The 14099-nt window shown below is 55.5% G+C and overlaps 1 protein-coding gene across 1 annotated transcript in view; it reads left to right on the forward strand.

Moving 5' to 3' along the window:
* The first annotated feature begins 1968 nt into the window (after positions 1-1968).
* KCNJ10 (potassium inwardly rectifying channel subfamily J member 10) overlaps positions 1969-14099 on the forward strand; it is a 30733-nt gene continuing 18602 nt past the window's right edge. Inside the window, exon 1 of the mRNA XM_008263942.4 lies at positions 1969-2216. The gene's annotated coding sequence lies outside the window, so the exon portion shown is untranslated. The remainder of the gene's footprint in view (positions 2217-14099) is intronic.

The following is a 14099-nucleotide window of genomic DNA, read 5'->3' on the forward strand; positions in this document are numbered from 1 at the left end:
GGTTGGCGTGCTGCGGCCGGCGTGCTGCGCCGATCCAAAGCCAAGAGCCAGGTGCTTCCTCCTGGTCTCCCATGTGGGTGCAGGGCCCAAGGACTTGGGCCATCCTCCACTGCCTTCCCGGGCCACAGCAGAGCATTTTCTCACTTTCTAATGGTTCCCACCTTGACCATTCTTCTGAAATGGCTTTCAAATGTCACTAGTGACTTTTTTCATTGCCAAGTTCAATGCCTTTTCTCACTGCGCCTGCTGATACTGTTAGATCATCGACAGGCTCTTCTTCCTTGGCTCTTGTGACATCCTACTCTTTGTCTCCTTGCTGCCTGACAGGTAGATTCTCTGTCACTCTTTGTAATGTGTATGTGTGTGTGTGTTTGGGGGGTGGGGGTCTTTCTTCTCCCCATCCTCCAAATGCAGGTGTTCTTTGCCCTCCTGGCCAGGCTCTCCTTTCTCTGTGCAGAGTCTGTGTTGGGAGCCTCCCTGCTCCCATGGCTTCAACTCACCCTGCCCTGGCAGCCAGTGTCCCCCTCTGACCTCATCACCTCCTCTACCACAACTCGGTCTCAGCAGGCTGGCTGCTCCCCTGGACTCCCTGTGCTCCTTAATAACCATGTAGAACTATCCCTAGGCTTGAGACCCTGGTGTGATCTCAGAAGGTTTCTTCCTTTGCTCATCACATCAAGTTAATCTCAAAGTCTTTTAATTTTGGCTTTTCTGTACTTGAATCCACTTTCTCTGCCCCTTTTTGCTGTGACCACAGTTACTTGGGCACTTATCTCTTTGTGCTATGTTTTCCAAACCATCTTACTCACATGTAGCTGATTTTTCCTAAGATTCTGCTATGGCTTTGTCTCCCTACTGCCTAGGAACCTTCAGTTGCTCTCCAGTGCCTGTGGAAACTCTGGCCTGACCTTGGAGCATGACTGTATCTGGCTTTCCACCCCCCTGCCCCAAACTCCCCTGGCTGCATTCTAGTCCTCCCCTCTTTGAACGGTACACTGGCCCATTTGATGGCTTTTGGAGGTTAAACTAATCTAAATGTTCTAGTTTCTTTGCTTTTGTACCTGGTTTTACATCAACTCAATATGGTTAACACTGGTTATTGATTAGTACTTAAATGTTTGTGATGAGGAATGAGAAAATCATTACTTTCTTCCTTAGTAGATGCTCAGTGGAGGGAGAAGATTATGGATAAAAGCCTCTCGAAACATGGTGCAGGGAATGAGGGAAGCCCCTGGCGACGAAAAGGTGGAGAACCATCGAGCTGGACGCGGGTCCAAGGGATGATTTCTTGCTGCTCCCAGGGACTTTGCTCTTGCTATTCCCTCTGCTTTCAATAGCTGGAGTCTCTGCATCCGTTGGCGCCCTTGCGGCTGTCACCTGCGTCTGCCCGGCGCCCCCTAACTAGAGCGCCCTTTCCCTCTCTGCAGCCGTGGAGCGGCTCCCGCCCTTAGCCGCCCGCCGGGGCTCATTTTTCCATCGCCACCAGCTGCTGCAGGCGTGGCCTTGGCACCTACTTGGACCCGGTACTACTCAGAAAACGGTGAACAAACTACGCGCGAGGAGCGCTGATTGGTGCAGAGCTGCAGCCCCCGTCCCACTCCCGGGCGCCGCCTCGCGCGCAGCCCGCAGCGCCCCCCGGGCGCTCCCTGAATTCATTTCTACCCCATGGAGACGGCCCCAGCCCCGCCCCAGTCTCTGACTCTGCTTTCCTCTCCCGCCCTGTCGTCGTGCCAGCTCGGCTCCTATCGCTCGCGTATCGCCTCTTCATTTCGCGTTCTCCCGGACTCTGTCTGGGTCTCTGTCTTCCACTCTTTCTGCGCCTCCATCTGTCTGGGTCTCCGCTTCCTCGCCCCCTACGCCCCGCCCCCCGCCCCAGCGCCGCCAATCCTGGCCGCTCGGGCCTGGCGCTCCACTCTCCCATTGGTCTGCCGGAGCCCCCCGCCCACGCCCGCCCGGCCCCCCACCGCGGGCCCCTCCATTCAACAAAGTTTGGCTCCGGCGCTGCGGAGGGAGGGGGCGGCCCGGCCCGGCCCAGCTCTGCCCCCGGCCGGCCCGACCCCGGCCCCGGCCCCCGGACAAGCACTTATCTGATCCCAGCTCCGGGTTTAAGACTCTTGGCCCTGCCCGTCGCACGGCTCCGCTCTTCACCCCCTATCCGTCCATCCGTCCCGCTGCCCCACGGCTCATCTGAGGAGCCCCTCCGCCTTGGACCCAAGGTAAGACCCGACCCTGATGCTGGAGTGCTGCCTCTCCGGCTGTAGCCCTGTCCACTTAACTCTCCAGACACCGTGAGGCCCCAGCCCCTTGGCCCCTACCCTGGCTAGTGTCAGCAGAAGGGCCTGCCCTCTGGCCTCATGCTTTGAGCAACCCCAAACGGACCGTCCTGGGAAGGTCACCCCACGATGGGAACTCTACCCAGGCAAGTCATGTCAGCCCTCTTAATCTAAGGAAGTGGCTTCCCTCCCCTCCCCAGCCCAGACTTGCGGGTGTATCACTGCTCCTCCAGTTAGTGCAAGTGAGACCACACGCAGCCATGCATCCCTCACACAGGCACACGGGACTGCCCCCTCGTCCAGGATGGACAGGTTGCTCCCATGCCCAGCCCCTCCCTCCTCCCCAATACAGTGACACACATAATGCACCTGCTAATTGTCAATTCACACATGGTGGGGGAGGGCACGTACTACTAGCTTAGCTTAGGGAGCTGCCGTAGGATATGATGTGCCTTGGAACCCACTCACTCATTTTCTTTCTTCCATTCTGACTTGGGTCCCACTTCAAGAGACCCCTCCCTATCAGCCTACCCCACCTCAGCTCTTGCATTCTGAGATTCCCAGGAGGGGAGGAGCTGAGCCACCCCTGCAGGCTTAGGGTGGTAGGCTGGGATCTGCAAATTCACCCTCAGACTGGATGCCCCTTCCCTTTCTATCCCTCCCTCGTACCAGGAACTAACCAAGGGCACTTGTGCTAGGAAAGAGACGAAGGTTGGAACTTCCTGTTTCGGGGAAGGAGAACTGAGCCCCAGGATGGGTAGAAGGGCAAAACTAGTAGAATGTGGGGCTGGGGCAGCTGGTTTCTTATTTTCTTGCAGTAAATGAAGTGCCCCAAGCAGGCAGAGGCAGACAGGGGAAGTGGGAGTGGTGAAGCCGGCATAAATCTGGACCTTTAAATTCCAATTACTTTGCTTATCAATGCAAATTCTGACTAGAGAGCTCTGTCCAGGCTGCTGTTGCTTTGGAGTTTGAATTTTATTTCTCCCCATGGGGACTGCTTTAGACAGTTTGGATAGGAGGGAGATGATGATGGCAGATCTGGTGCTCTCCTGGGGGGTGGGATGGGGATAGCCTTGTTCAAGAGTGCTGAGAGTGGTTGGTTATTGAGAAACCTGCCAACAGCTACCATGACCTACAATTTAGTTCCATCCTGAAACCATCTTCCTAATGTCCCAGGAGTTTTGAACATGTTCCCAGTTCCATCCTGTGCCAAGGGGTAGGGCTCATTAATTCCTCGGGGCTTAGACTGGGTAGGGGGGACCGAGTCTAGAAGGAACCAGGTGTTCTGACTCCTAGCTGGCTCTTCAGGGAGGAGGGAATAGGGGGGAGGGGGAGGGAAGGCATCAGGCCAGGGAGAGGTCCAGGGCTGGACTGCAGAGGCAATGGGCATGGCCCACGCAGTGCCAACTCCTTTTGCCCGCATCCCCCCACCCAATCAGTTCTTTGGTAGTGGTGAGGGAGGGAGAGAGGGAGGGAGGGGGAGCTGGGGGTGATCTGGGCCAGTCCAGCCTCCCAAAGCCCTTGCCAACCTGGGTCCTGAAAGGAACTGCTGTTTTCTGAGCCATCCCCCCACCCCCTACCCAGTGCCCAGAGCAGCCAAGTTGTCTCAGCGGATATCAAATAGCAATGACTCCAGTGATTGGGGGGGTGGGGGGTAGGGGTATGGTCCCATTCCTTCTGTGGCTGTAATGCACACTCTCGCTGCTGCCCTCTACCCTGAAGAAAAGTTGTGTCTCCCCCACATCCCGTCTCTGGGTGCATGTGTTTGGGTGGGTGGATTACTTGTCTGCTCCCTGGCATTCCCCACCTGCTCCACTGTGCATGAGCTCATTTACAGCTCCAGCTCTGTTGGCTTGGGCCAGAAGCGGAGTGACTGGCAGAAGACCCAGGGGCCTTCCTTCCCTTCTCCCTCCTTTGGGACCAGAAAGGTCAGAATGCTAGGACCTGGGTGGGCTCCAGAAAAGTCCTCTGGAGTCAGCCTGGGGTTGGTGGGATGACAGGTTTCCGGGGTCTAGAGGGAGGGTTATGCAGAAAGAGCCATTTCCTCAAAGGAGGTTCCTGGGCCTCCTAGGAAAATGCTTGGTTTCTACACAAGATAAAAAGTTAGACAGAGGCCCCTAGCACTGGGTGAGAGGGAAAGAGATATTGGGCAATGGAACCCCTAAACTTTCCTGCCAAAGGTTATTTAGGACAGAAGAAAAACTCTTCACCCTCCCTCCGCTCCCCGGCCTAGATTCTCCTCTTGCCTGACTGGTCCGTGCTACTGCCTAGCTGAGGCCAAGCTGTCCAGGACAGCAGTGAGGCCCGGGAAAGGGGGCGGAAAGAAGGAGACTCCAAGGCCCACCATTGAGAGGGAACCGCAGGAAGCCTGGAGGAAAGGGGGAGGTTTGGAATCCCAGTGTTGCAGCTCCCGGTGAAGCGTGGTTGGGGGGCAGGTCCTGGGAAGGAAACCTTTCAGAGTGAGCTGTGCCTCCTCTGTCTGCCCCCTTCCTTCACCTGGGTTCATCTCCATGTTGTCGCTGTTCTCCAGGGGAGAGTGCCTCTGAGTGGCCCCTCTTCATCCCCTCCCCCACCAGAACCTTGAAAGGGCAGAGAAAAAGGGATTGTGGGAAAAACCCTCCCGTGGGTGTCAGCCAGCTGGGAGCCTGGATTTGAGGTGGTGGGGGGAAGGGAGGGGCTGTCTTTGGAATGTGGGAGAGAAGTAAGAACTGAACTGTGTGGCCTGGAGCCAGAGGTTGGAGGAGCAGGGGCTTGGGAGGGCCAGACTAGCCATGGAGACCTCCAGAATGGTGTCACGTGGAAGGGATGTGTGTGGCCCTTGAGTCTTGGGCAAAGGGTTGGAGCTGAGCAGGAAGGATGCAGGTTAGAGTCCAGGAAACATCTCCCCAAAAAAGGGAAGGCATTTGAAACGGTGATTGGGAGATGACCTTCTGGACAAAACAAACAAGCACACATACAACAACCAAACTGAGAAATGAAATCAAAATTCTCCCCGAAACCCCCCCCCCCCCCCAACAAGGCTTCCAAGAGGAGCCTTGAAGCTCCAAGACTTGGGACTTTGCGACACCTGTCAGGGTCTCTGCTGGTGTAACAATGGTGCATTGCAATCCTCAGGCCTCCCTCCTTTCTGAGACAGTGGGCACGGCCCTCGTTTTGCCACTCTGCAGCTACCACAGGTCTGCTCTTCCTTACAATGGGGCCAACAATGGCCACGAGGATTAAAAGAGTCAATATTTGGAAAGGGCCTGGCATGGTGGCTGGCGTGGAAAAATGCGGTTGAGTGCAACTGAGCTTCTCCCACCTTCTGACACTCCTGCATCATCTTTCCTGGCTCCCAAGCCTTGGACCCGCCCCCTGCCCCCTCCAGCCCCACTGTGGTTTTTCTGAGGTTCCGTCTGCAGTTGGGCCAGGTGAAGGGAAGGTCAGGTAGTCAGGTGAGGTGTCTGTCTTTAACAGGCTGGCCGTCACCTGAGGTTGCTGCTCCACACCTGTAGCCTGTTCTTCCCATGGGTTTTTACCAAATGAGTGTTCTGACTTCAATTCAGACTCAGCAAGTGTCCCCCAAATAACCTTCCCCCCATTCTCAGCTACCCCTCTGCTTCAGCCAAAGACACCAGCTTCTCTCTACCCCACTCCCCTCTGCTTCCTGCATGGCCCTGCCTTCCTTGCTCCTGCCAGGTCTGATCCTCCTCTCCCACCCCCAGCTCAGCCCATCCATCCCATCGGCCTGGGTGTCCACAGCAACCTCCTTAATGTCCTTGCCTTTCTCTCCATCTTTTCGATCCCTCCCCCTTACTCCACCGTGGAATTAGCCCTGGGGTTGTCTTTGTGAAGCACCTGTCTTACCCTGTCTCTCCCCCACCCAGTCGCCCCATTGGCATCAGTGAGAGTTTCCCAGTCACGGCCTTTCTCCCCTCCCCTCCAGCACCCCCATCTTTTGGGACTGCATTCTTCAGGCTTGGGGGATGGAGCAGCAAATGCAGGGCTAGTCCAACTCCCAGCCTGCCTGCACACCCCCAGCCTCCTGTTGGCCTCTCTGCCCTCTGGCTTGTGTCCCCTGTTGATGACTTTGCCCAGGGTGCTCCGGGCATGGTGATGTTGCTGGGGACATCCTGTCTCCTTCATTAGCCTGTGGGCTCCTGTAGGGTAGGACCCATCCATGCTCCTGTCAGGCTGGGGACTTTGCCTGGAGCAAAGACGTCTCTTTTCTCCCTGGACCTCTGGGCACCCAGCAAAGAGCTTGGCTCCTGGGCTCAGAGTGGCTTCTTTCCAACTGGACTCTGAGTAGAAAACCATTTCGCTTGCTCAGTCTGAGGGGAGGGTGAGCATCCTGCTGCAGGGCTGTGTAAGACTCTATCTTTAGGGGAAGGTAAAACCCTGTGACCCATCTCTGGGAAAACCTCAAGAGCCACTCCTCTCCTATCAGCGCTCTCATTCTGTGCAGATGGCCTCACCCTGAGATTGCACTAGATCCTCCCACTTCCAGTCCTCTAAACTCTGGTGACCAGACACAAAAAGCCTCATGGCTGTCCAGGCCCCAGGGGGCTGTCTCCCTTCACAGGGAGGTCTGACTCCCGCCCCACACGTCAGCTTGTCAGCAGCCGTCTGGAGTCTGGAGAGGAAGAAGGGGGCGAAGGTCAGAGTCTGGTTTTGGGCAGCCCTGTGGTCTTGAGCAGACCTCTGAACAGGAGTTTTCAAGCTGGGTGAGAAGTGGGGATGCCCTCCAAGTGGGGAGTAGGCCTGCCCTCTTAGTGTTATCCCTCAGCAAGACCTCAGATCCCAGCCTCAACTGCTGGACCTAGACACAAGTCCCCTCCCCATGTCTAAACCTGCCCAGTGGACCCTCTGATAAAAGAGGTAATGGGGTGGCTGGTGGGAAGAGAGGGGAGAGCCAGGCTGGATCAGTAGTTCCTGAACTTTCTGATGCAGAACCTCTTTATACTTTTAAAACTCACCTCAGACTCCAACGAGCTTATGTTTGCATGGGTTATGTCTATCGACATTTGCTGTGTGAGAAAGGAACACGGGGAAAACTTAAAATAATTATGAATTCACTGATTAACAAGCCCATTGCATATTACTCTGACATATTAGAAATGAGAAATAACTATGTCCCCCCCCCCAATAAGCAAACAAGGAAGCAAACAAAATGTTTAAGAAGAGTGACATTTTCACATCTCTTTTTAATATCTGGCTTCGAAAAAGACAGTTGGTTTCTGAGATCTGCTTTTGCATTCAGTACGTTGCTACTGCATCTGTCATATTTCTTCTGGAAAACTCCACGGAACATTCATGAAACAGTGAATATGAAAAGGGTGACTAATGTGCAGTTAGCATCGTTATGAAGGTGGATTTGAGCCCATCAAGCCTCTGTAAGAGCCTAAGGAACCCCCAGGGGTCCCATAACTGTGCTTCGAACTGATAGTCTAGAGGAACCTCAGAAAGCATTTTCCAAAAAACCCAGGCCAATCTGAGTGCCCTGGCTGACTCCCCTCAGCTGCCCGTGGTCTTTTGAATGTTTTCACTAGGGAGGAAGCTTGGGGCAGTGATTAATCATTGGGCTCTGCAGAGAAACCACCTGCTTAAGCTCACATCTTAGTACTGCCACTCGCTAGCTGTGTGGCGGGGAGGTGAACTACTGACATCTCTGCTTCAGTTTTCTCATCTTTAAAAAAAACTCTGACTTTTTAGAGTTGTTGAGAAGTAAATGACATAAACTAGAAAGGCGCTTAGCAGAGTGTCAATAATGTGAGCCCTGGTTACATTGCAGAGCTTCGCCCCTGGGGCTGGGCGGTGACACTGACATGCTACAGTGGCGCTTCTTGGCTCACACGGGGAAACTTCACCTGGGCAGTGTCCCAGGGAAACTAAACCCTTGAGTCGATATCTCACAGCCCTGTGCTCTTCCTGTCTGAGTTGTGCAGGGGGCCAGGGAGGTCTTGAGGGGGAGAAGGAAGCAGATGCCCCCATCCCCCACCCCCTTACCCTTGAGACACCCAGGGCCCACAGCCATCAGCAGGAGGCCTTGAGGGCAGAGAGCTGGGAGACATCCCCAGCAGTTGAAGAGCTGGAGGGGGGGTTCTGTCTGGCCTTGAGGAAATCTGTGTTGGGGCAACACTGCACCCCAGGGGCGTGCCCGGCCCCTGCCCACAACCCCCTCCCCATCCATCACTGAGCCTCACCCTCCTCTCAGCCCTCCGCTGACTCCGGGCCCTGGAGCTCACTCTCGAGATCCTGGGTCCCACCCTGCCCTTTGTGTGCGCTGCACAGGGCAGGACAAGATGCCCAGGGAACAGCATCTGGCCGTGCTGGAGATCCCAAAGTGAGAGAAGAAACCTCCTCCCTCGGTGGGAAGGCGGAAGGCAGATGGGAGAAGCAGGTGCACACACTGGGGAAGAGCTAGCCCTGGCTCCCAGCCTCTCCAGCCAAATTCTCCTGAGCTGGGCTGCCTGCTGCACCTTACTCAGTCCAGGCCCAGCTCCCTGGAGGAGCCCAGATAGGCAGGAAACCCTTGTTCCTAATCGCTACCCCTGTGGTGGTTCCTCTAGTCTCCAAAATCACAGCCATGGAGGTCTCATAACATGGGGGTGGGGGTGGGAGCCCTCAAGGAGGCAGAAATCCTAAGGCCTCCAGGTGCTGAGGAGACCCTGTCCGAATTCTGGAGGCCCTGATTTCCCGCACCCCGCAAAGCCTGACAACTCAGACACACAGGAGATCTTGCTAACTCTCGCTCCATTTTTCCTCTCCTACCCTCACAATTCCTTTGAGTAGATGGTAAAACTGAAGCAAAAAGTGGGTGGGCTCAAACTACCCACCCACCTCCTTCTAGACCCCAGCCCAGGACCCAGGGGCCCCTCCCCCCTCAATCCCTGTAGCCCCTGAGTCTTTCTCCACTAGGAAGGTCCCTTCTGACTGAGTGGTAGGTTTGGGGGCCCTGGCCTAGTCTCCTGCCCCTGGCTCCTGGGCAGTGCCCCCAGGGGAGCTCCGGTGGGCTAAGATCTCCTCAGTCTCAGCCCTGCCCCACCCCCGCCTCTCCTGCTGCCAGCAGCCCCCCACCTCCCACCCCTGGGCTGTGGGACAGGGAGAGGGCTGAGGGGCTGGCTCTGCATACTAATGTTCTGCCCATTGTCAAAGCCCCTTTGTGCCAGAGAGCTCCATTGAGGCGGCTCTGGGGCAGCCACAATGGGGGCTCTGTCCCCGAGTTGCCCCAAACAGTCACCTGCTTTCAGAGCCAACCCCCCACCACCCTCCACCCGCCCCAGTGGCCGGAGGGCCCAGAGAGCACGGGGGAGTGGGCCCAGGGCCAGGGGGGATGGGCAGGAGACGACCCCCCCCCCCCCCCCGCCACCGCTGCCCTGGACTGGCTGGGAAGATGGGCATTTGACAGGCCAGGCTGTGGAGGGCACAGGAGGGAGCAGCCTGGCTCTCAGGGGCGGGTCATCTGTGGAGGGAGATGGAATGCGGGCTCTGTGGGGCTGGAGAAGGGAAGGGGCCCTCACAGCCTGCCCACTCCTCGTTCCATATGCCCAGCCTGGGCCTATGGCTGCCCACCCCCTTCCCCTCCCACCACAAGGGCACACTTGGGCTCATATATGCAGAGACACACAGGCACACACTCATCTATGCGGCCCCACACGCGGCTCTCAGATGCATGCCGGGGTGGATGTGCCCAGACACAACATGCCTGGCCAGGCACACAGACCCGCATGCCCACACCCCCACCCGATGGCATAAGCTCCTGTGCACCTGACACACCCTCCCCCACACGCACCACTTTCTGTAAGCATTCCCTCTGGCTGCCACAGGCACTTCAACACCGTTCCTCCACCCGCCCCCCATGCCCTGGCTGCCCTCAGCTGCTTTGACACAGGTTATAACAAGTTTGCACTTGTTGTGACCTCAAGAATGTGGCCCTGGGGCGGAGAATGTCCTGCCGCCCCAGACCGCACCTGCTTATACGTTAACCACGAGCACAGCCTCTGCTGAACTCTGAGCACGGCTCCCCCTGCACCACTTCCACCATAGGGGTGCGTTTGGTAGGCCCCAGAGGATACAGGAAGATCTAACTTCCCAGCTGGCCCCATGCACTTGAACATGGCCCCATAGCCACAGCCTGGTGAGGTGGGTAGGACGGTTCTGAGAGGTGAGATGATGTGTGCAGGCAGCTGGTTATGAGGTTGGGACCGAAATGGAGAGCTCCTGCCTTTCTCTTTATGTGTATATACTTCTCTCCTACCTCTCTCTTGGTTCCACCTAGGCGACTCCCCCCATCCTATCTTTTTACCCACCTTCCTTGGGAAGGAGTGGGAGCCTGCTGGGGATTGGCAGTGGGAGAAGAAAAGGAAAAAAGAAACCAGGTACAGACACCTTAAGTAGGTTGTGGGTCCAGAAAGAACCTCAGAAGGTAACCTTGACCCTTTCACTGCCTCCAGGCAGGGTGAGTCTACTTCCTTTCACTTCCCATTTCACACCAGCCCCATTCCTGTTGCCCATGCTGGATCACTGGATAGAATAACCCTTAGCTAGGGTTTATAGGAGGAGGTCTTTACTGAGTACAAGTCCTTGTGACCTTGTCACAGAACTCTGGCCATCCCAGGTAACACCCTCTGCCCACACAATGATATGTAGAGTGTTTGTGCCTTTTCTACGATGGTCTGGGGGCATCTCCTAGCAGCCTAGACAAGAGGTATTAAGAAGGAAGAGAGGAAGGCCAACTGGAACCCCAGGGGTTTGACAGCTGACTGCACAGTGGTGTGTTGGGTCATGGGAGGGGCGATGGGTCCCAGCTGCAGGAGCTCCATTATTAGACAGACAGCTAAGATGGTATCAGTTTGCTCATCTGCAAGTATTACTGAATGCTGATCTCCATGATGGTTCCCTGGTTTGAGAATTGCATAGAAGAGCCGTGGGACCCTTGTACTCCATTGCCCCACCCTTTATCTAGAATGCTCCCTCTCTAGCTACTGGATTCTGCTTGAGCTGCCTTCACGCTGGAACCTACCTCCCCCAACCCTTACCTACAGAGGGGCTCTCTGCCTCCTAGTGTCCCCCCAGTTGTCTTCTGTTGGAGAAAGAGGCCTGCCCAAGGTATAAGCCCCACCCTTCCCGCTGTGCTCAGGCAGCTAGTCACTGCAGGGTGGAGGACAGTGGGGCCCACCTCTGAATCAAGTCGGTGTCTTCCTGTCACCCCGAGGAAGGAACGTGGGTAAGGAGTCTGTGAAAATTGGGGAGTGGATAGAGATTGTCTTCCACGGCAATGGTGCACCCCCTTAGACTTCCTGTGGGAGGGTCAGAGGCTGCTCTCCTTATGGGAACAGCTGTCCTAAGAAGGAGATGAGCTGAGGATACCTGTGGGGCTCAATTCCCTGAATGTGAATTATAAGTACAGGGTACCCCTGGGTCTCTGTCTTCACCAAAACTGCCACTAAAAATAAATTGCTTAGGCAGCAGCAGGTATACATTGTGACTTGGCAGGAAGAATTTCCTGGGCATAAGGTATTGGAAGGCAAAGAGGAAGAATGAGAAGAGGTGGAACACTCTATCTCATGAGAAGGAGAAGTCTCCCATCAGTCACTTATGGAACACAGGCTGGCGGCCCAGTGACTTTCAGAGTGCTGTGGGCTGTGGGATTTCCAAACATCTCAAAGGAACTCCTTTGCCTATTTCCACAGCCCCCAGCCAAAGTATCACTGAATCTGTCGCCTTCCCATGGACCTCACTATGTGCTCTGTCTTCAAACTCTTCCTGTTGGCATATTTTTGGGCCCCCTGCTAGGTGGGAAGTCCAAACTTCACACATCCTGGGCTGTGGCTGGACCTGGATAAGGGAAGAACTCCATGGGCAGCATCTCAGGGTTGGTGCCACACCAGCCAGCACTTGCAGGAACCCAGAGCGAAGACAAGGATCTTGTAGGAGAAGACCAGGGTTATTGCTCTGATTCTGATCTAAATCAACATGTCCTCCAAGCTAGCTGGGTGATCTTGGGGAAGGTACTCACTGTTTCTGGGCCTCGGCTTCCTCTTTGATAAGACAAAGGGGTTGAATGGGATGCTGATGGAGGGCCCTCAACATGCTCATTCTCTGAGACACGACGGTAGCAAGAGGAAAAGCAGAGCCTTTGCTTTAAGCAGGTCTGATTCACCTGTCGTGCCTGCCCTTCCTAGCAGTCTCCCTGGGCAAGTCAGCTAAACTCTGTCAGTCTGGCTTCCACATCATTAATAAGAGGACAATGCTGTGATCAACCCCTCAGGGCGGATGGGATGATGCGTGTGACACTCAGCACAACACCTGACACAGGGTAGGGGCTGAGATGGGGAAGTTCATGGTTCCACAGGAGCCCAGAGGCAGGAGGCTGAAGGGCCAGAGGCAAGAAGGAAGAGAAGCTAATCAAGCACAGTTGGAGAGGAAGTGTATTCCATGGAAGAGGTCCCATTATTGGCAAAGAACTGCTGGTGAGAGAAAGAGTGGTCCATTCTGGAACTGAGAGGGAAGTGTGGGTGGCAGACAGGGTGCAGGTGTGTGTGGTGGGGACAGGATAGAGAGCAGCGATGCTGGGAGGGTGGTGGGGGCCAGCCTGTAACAGACCCTGCCCCACCTGCCATCCTCGTGGCTTTAGAGATGGATCCTCTGCTTCTCCACCCTCCGTTCATTCCTCCCTTTCTCCCAAGACTCAGTCCTTTTATCCTTGGTCACACAGCCACCAGGAAGCCATGGGCTCCCCTGGGGGAACTTGGCAGGTCCAGGGAGAGGCTTGTCTGACTCTGGAGCAGGTTTTGGGCCAGGCCTGCAGTTCTCTGCCTCCCTGTTTTCCCACTAGGAAAGAAGGGTCCACCTCCAGGGAAGACTGGAGTTTTGGCCTTGAGCACTCTGCTAAGCATTGGGTCCCTCTGTGGACTTCAGTTTTGCCCAGAGAGCAGAGAAAGCATTGAGGGTATGGGGCTGCAGGCAGCTTGGAGTGGGGACCTAGGGAATCTAAAGATGGCTGTCAGCCTAGAGTAACAGCTCGTGGGGAGGGTGACTGGGCCAGTGCCCCCAAGTGCCCAAAAGCTGAAACTTCAGAGGGAGGCTTAGAGGAATGACTTCCCAAGGAAGAAGCATGATGCACACTCTGAAAAGAGGAAAGTGTAGACAGACCATTTTTTTTTAAAAGATTTTATTTATTTATTTGAGAGGTAGAGTTACAGGCAGTGAGAGGGAGAGACAGAAAGAAAGGTCTTCTGTCCGTTGGTTCACTCCCCAAGTGGCGTCAATGGCCGGAGCTGCGCCGATCCGAAGCTAGGAGCCAGGAGCTTCTTCCCAGTCTCCCATGTGGGTGCAGGGGCCCAAGCACTTGGGCCATCTTCTACTGCTTTCCCAAGCCACAGCAGAGAGTTGGATTGGAAGAGGAGCAGCTGATACTAGAACCGGCGCCCATATGGGATGCTGGCGCTGCAGGCCAGGGCGTTAACCCGCTGTGCCACTGCACCGGCCCCTGACAGGCTCTTTTAAATCAAAGGAGTACCAAGCACCAAGGGAGGACATGGAGATGAACAAAACCCAGGTTAAGAATCAGTTTAGAAAAGAGTCTCTTGTTTGGGAAAGCGGGGGATGGTTCTTCCTGAAGGGGTGGGGCTGAAAGAGTGGCCCCAATAGCAGCTGTCCCAGGGGGTGCTCCCACATGGAGGAGCGATGCTTCTGCCTCCCCTTAGCCTTTTCTGGCCTTTTGAGTCCTCTCCTAGGTAGACATCCCTGATCATTGCCAGGACAGCTTCTGAGATCACAGGCAGAAAGGCTTAGCCAGAGGGGCCTTCAGCTGGGATCTAGTCCGGTCTTCTCTCTCTCCTCTCT

This window comes from Oryctolagus cuniculus, chromosome 7, assembly GCF_964237555.1.
Source record: "Oryctolagus cuniculus chromosome 7, mOryCun1.1, whole genome shotgun sequence".
In the NCBI taxonomy this organism is placed as follows: domain Eukaryota; kingdom Metazoa; phylum Chordata; class Mammalia; order Lagomorpha; family Leporidae; genus Oryctolagus; species Oryctolagus cuniculus.